Raw genomic sequence first — 5,319 nt, forward strand, 5'->3', positions numbered from 1 at the left:
GTTGGCCTTAGAGGAGACGGACGCGAGGAGGCGCCGCCACAAAAATGCCAAGGCACTTCGGCTGGCATCATGGAGTCGGAGCGCCTTGCGAAGGAGAAGGTGGCCGCCGCGGCAAGAGCCGCTAGCCTCGCCAAGGGCCAGGATCCTCTCCTCGGCAGAAATCACATATTTGACCTGAGGCAAAAATCAATTCACAAACTGACCTGCTTTCAATAAAATTTCACTCTGCTGACCCTTCGGTGTGACGCCCGACAGCTAGGCGTCGCACCCTACTGTGCAGCGCCCATCACTTAGGCGTTGCACTTGCTGCTAGCGTGGCAGCCCTGGTCCAGCTGCGGCCCCACACGCACCTGTGCAGCGCCTAAGTCTTAGGCGCCACACGTGTAATGTGCAGCGCCTAGCTCGTGGGCGCTGCACAGTCTGTGTTCCACTTGGGCTGGCCCCACCCTCTCTCCCCTCCCACCCCCACCCCACACACCCCCACCCCACCCAAACCCTAAGGCTTGCGGCCCTCCTCTCTTCCCCTCTCCCTAAGGCAGCGCCTAACTGTTGGGCGCCACACAGTACAGTGCAGCGCCTAAATGTTGGGCGCTGCAGTGTTGCTGTAAGCAAAACTGCAGAAACAGATGCCATTTTGGGTGGGGTGCACCAGCACTCAAATAACTAAAACATCAATAAAAGTACTATAAACTGGACATGCTAAGCAAAGAGAACAAATAACTTGAACATCACATCATTTAAGACAATTCAAGTTTGCTTCAAGTTTGCAAACACAAATACCATAACATAACCTCACAAGTTAATCAACCTCACAAGTTCACAAGTTCATTATATAACATAACCTCACAAGTTCATCAACCTAACACAAAGCACTAATGCCTTCCACGCGTGTTCCTGGTGCCACGCCTGCAGGTAATCTTCTTCTTTTTAGGAGCACGAGGCTCCTCTTCGTGCACTTCCTCCTCCGCCTGCGGCTCCGCCTCCGCCTCCTCCTCCGCCTCATCATCCAATCTAGCCATCCGCAAGGTCCCTACGACCACCTTTGGGTTGCCTCTGTTGTCATAGTCGCTGGGCGTGTACCGGCGTCTGGGCTGCCTAGGCTTGAACACATATGCGGACCGAGCTTGAGCGTCCGCCAAAGTCATGTCATCATCAAGCTCATCGCCCTATCACACAACGAAACAATATGGTGAAGGCCGATGTCGTAATCAAGTGAGAATCACATCTAAATGATTAGTCATACCTCTTGGGTGATCCCACCCTCATCATTCACATAAGCATATGAGGAACTCACATCGTCCCCCTCATGGTGAGGTGCGGGGTCTGATGGTGTACCAGACCTAGAGGCAGATGGTTCATCATATTCAGGATCACGGCAACCGAGAAGGTTCGATAACCGCCTTAACTTCTTGGCCTGACGCTGTAACATGAACAAGTGTGTAAGATATCAAACTTCGCAATATAGACTGGCTCTCATAGTGAATGCGATATGTACCTTGAGGAATGCTCGTAGTGAACCATCATCATTGCCAGTTCCAATCCGTGTCTTCTCCAGAATAGACTGGCTCTCATCAGCTGCTCTCTTGATCTCGGTGCGCTGCGGATGAGAAAAAATGAATGCGTTAGCCATTCAAACATGTGTAATACGGTCAACAGGAAAGTAAAGAGGGGAACACTTTACCACATAGTTAATCACCAGAACAGCAGACACTCCTTGCCCTAGCCTGACATCTCTGTTGTACTTCCCCTTTGCTAGATCCTCAAAGTTTACGGGTTCTTCAAGAATATCCTCATTATATGCCGGCGGGCATATCTCAACTCGAGTAGTTCCAATAAACCATCATACGTAGTTATCAAAAGCAAGTGAGTTGTGCTCACGAAGCGGGGCGCGTGCAGTGCTACGAGCTTGCTCCACACAAAGCTGGAAGCGGGTAACATACGCAGAATGATGCTTGGCCCAGTCCTTTATCTTCCGTTGCCTTCTCCTGTCCAACCTGCGTGGTATAAAACCAAACATTAGCACAATCAAAAGGAGTCCCGATGATTAGACAATACGCACACATGCTCTCTTACCTATGAAGTGCTTTATCCGTGTCCACCCAATCCGGCGGGTGAGGCTGGAAAAGACCAAACTGACGATACACGCGATGCGGCAAATGAAACTCAACCGCCCAGTTGCATATCAATGGGCACCGCATAAGCCAGAGATCCTTATCCCGCAAGCACATCGGGTTGAGGCGGAAGTCGGCGGTGTACCCCAAGCTCTCACCCGCGCCATATGGCTGCCATTCCACCTATGAAACAGGGCAACAATGCAAATCTGATAACTATTTTTCAAGCAAGCATGAGAAAGGACTAAAGTAATGACCTCCTTACCTGCTCAGGCGTAATCGTGTCCAACTCGGCAATGTACTTTTGGTACATGAGATTGACATCGTTCGTCATCTCGGAAACGATATCCCACTTGTAAGCCCACGTGGGGCGCCGTAATTCGTCATGTTCATCTGCATACCAAGGATCAAACCTGACGCTCTTCGGGCGTCCAACAGGCAGACGCTCCCAGCTCCATACAGAAAGTAGAAGCAGATTACCACCAATGCCTACACTAGGTGTGATCCTGCAACACGCATCATCCAGCTACATATGAAAGAAAAACAATGTTAACTTGACAGCAAGCTTGCATTGCTAATGAATAAATGAGTTGATCACAAAACAGACCAACTACCTGTCGGTACAAGTAGGCAAGAGTCGCTGAACCCCAGCTCCATTTGCTATCGAAGACGGTCAACGCCTTCAGCCACATCCATGGAGCGTTCTTGCCAGTGGAGTCAGGAAACAAAGTCCTCGACACAATGTACCACATATACACACGAGCATGTGTCTGGATCACATCATCAGTTGCATCCGGAGGGCACGTCGCAAAGTTATTTTGAATCCACGTGAAAGCAGCTCCAGCTGCCTTCCTTTCCCTCTTCTTCTTCTCTTCTCCCTCCTCTACATCATCCTCAGCCTCGGTAGGAGCCATACCGATAAGAGCAATCATCTGCTCGCGCCACCCATCAGAATCGGTGCTCATACATAGAGGCCTCCCGTCGATAGCAAGACCGGTGATCAACGAGACATCCTCGAGCGTCACGGTCATCTCCCCGGTCCGAAGATGGAAACTGTGGGTCTCTGGCCTCCACCGATCAACAAGAGCAGACACCAGTGGAGCGTTCAGATTCGGCGTGGACCGGCTGACCAACAGAATCCACGGGAGTAGTCCTGCCTGCTTGATGTACGGTGTGTACCGCTCATCGTAAGGCATGGCAGGACCAGAGACCCCGTGATACCGAATCTTCAGAGGTTCAAGCTTCTGCAAAAAACAAGTAATGACAAATCTTAGGGCATGTAAATTTCAACTAAAGGCAAATTTGCAAAAGATTTAGAGTACTCAGTATTACCTTATCCTTCTCGCGCATCATGTAGGACCGGTGTTGCACGTCGTAGACATCGTCCAGAAGCCAAACCATCCTTACAATTTCAAACAATAAACATACATGAGTTCATCTCAAATATCGGAAAACACTCAACATTTCATATGTGTTCATCTAAACATCTCATATGTATTCATCTACAAGAATCTCAACATCTCCTTCTCACACAATGAATAAATAATTGTAAATTCTCATATATATCTCGTATGACATATGTGTTCAAATAAATCAACATCTCGTATTTCAAATAAACTCAACATCTAATATATATCTAAAAAAACTCAACATCTCACATATATCTACAAAACTCAACATCTCATAATTATCTACAAAACTAGGCATCTCATATATATCTAAAAAAATAAACAATCTAGGTTTCACTAACAAGAATCATATACTACCGGATATGACTACACATCCTCCATCACAACACACAATCTTGGACAAACAAAGATCCAAACCAAGCAAAACTAAGTTTCCACCTAATCTTGGGCAAATCCCTAAAATTGCAACGATTTTACGGAGGAAAAGAAAGGGAATGAAAGAGTTTACGTACTAGGAAGAATTGGAGATCGAATCCAGGCCTCAAAACTTCAGATCTGAGAGGGGGTGTGGGGGGATCCGAAGGGGGCGCCGCCGCCGGTCTCTGTACAGAAGAGAGCAACTTCTCAGAGGTGGAAGAACTGCCTGGGAGGGGCTGGCCCGATGCGGCCTAAGTCAACGTGCAGCGCCTAAGACACGGGCGCTGCAATATACACAGTGCGGCGCCTAAGCCTTAGGCGCTGCACTGCTGTCTGTGGGGCCGCAACTGGACCAGGGCTGCCACGCTGGCAGGAGGTGCAACGCCTAAGGCAGAGGCGCTGCATAGTAGTGTGCGGTGCCCAGCTGTCGGGCGCCACACTAAAGGGTCAGCAGAGTGAATTTTTTTTGAAAGCAGGTCAGTTTGTGAATTGATTTAGGCCTCAGGTCAAATATGTGAAATTTGCCCCTCTCCTCCTCCTTGTTGGACAGTGGCGCGACTAGCTAGTGATGACTCCTCTCTAACCGCCAACAAGTGCGCCGAAGACTACTAACGACGCTTTGGAGACTCCAAGGGGAGCTCGGCGAGAAAATGGTGAAATCCGGCGCCATCTCTCCGCAACTAAGCTATCTATCTAATTTTATTTTGGCTAAAATGTTTGCTATTACTATGTTGAAGTTTTATCTAAGATAATGTTGATCAAGTTGCATGAACTGTATGGATTTAAGAGGCGAAATATGAGATGGACAGTTGTGGAAGCAGAGACATGAGGGATGGCCGGTCACTGTCCGTAGTCAGGGTCAAATTTGATTAGTCAGGCTGTAGATGCTTTTAGAACATTGATTAAACGCCAACTATCTTCTGATAAAAATGGTTTATTGTAGGATTTATCTAATTTTATTCTGGTCATCTGACCTGATAGTCACGCTCTGATGAAGCTCTCCTCTAAGGCCCGGCAAAAGCTTATCGCCAATCATCTTTGGCAACCAGCTACCCATCGTCGCTTTGATTATGCAAAAATGATTTCATTTCTAATGACAAAAATGCTTCTCTTCTACAGATTATTTTCGATGTACGCACTCGTTTTCTATGTGGTCTACGCTACAACAAGTGGAGTACCAACCGCTGTTCAAAGCGGTCTGTACGAGGTTGGAGCAGGTGGCTACAGAGGTATTTTTTCAACATGGTGGCGGCATAACCTCCGGATTGATCCACCAACAGTTTCGACATAGGCATAGTGTCAGTCTATAAGACTACTGTTGCCGTTTTGCCGGTTTAGTTTCATTTTTTTTACCAGACTTTTCGGGATTGGCTGTGTGCAAC

This window comes from Triticum aestivum, chromosome 4A (genome assembly GCF_018294505.1).
Source record: "Triticum aestivum cultivar Chinese Spring chromosome 4A, IWGSC CS RefSeq v2.1, whole genome shotgun sequence".
NCBI classification, from domain to species: Eukaryota; Viridiplantae; Streptophyta; class Magnoliopsida; order Poales; family Poaceae; genus Triticum; species Triticum aestivum.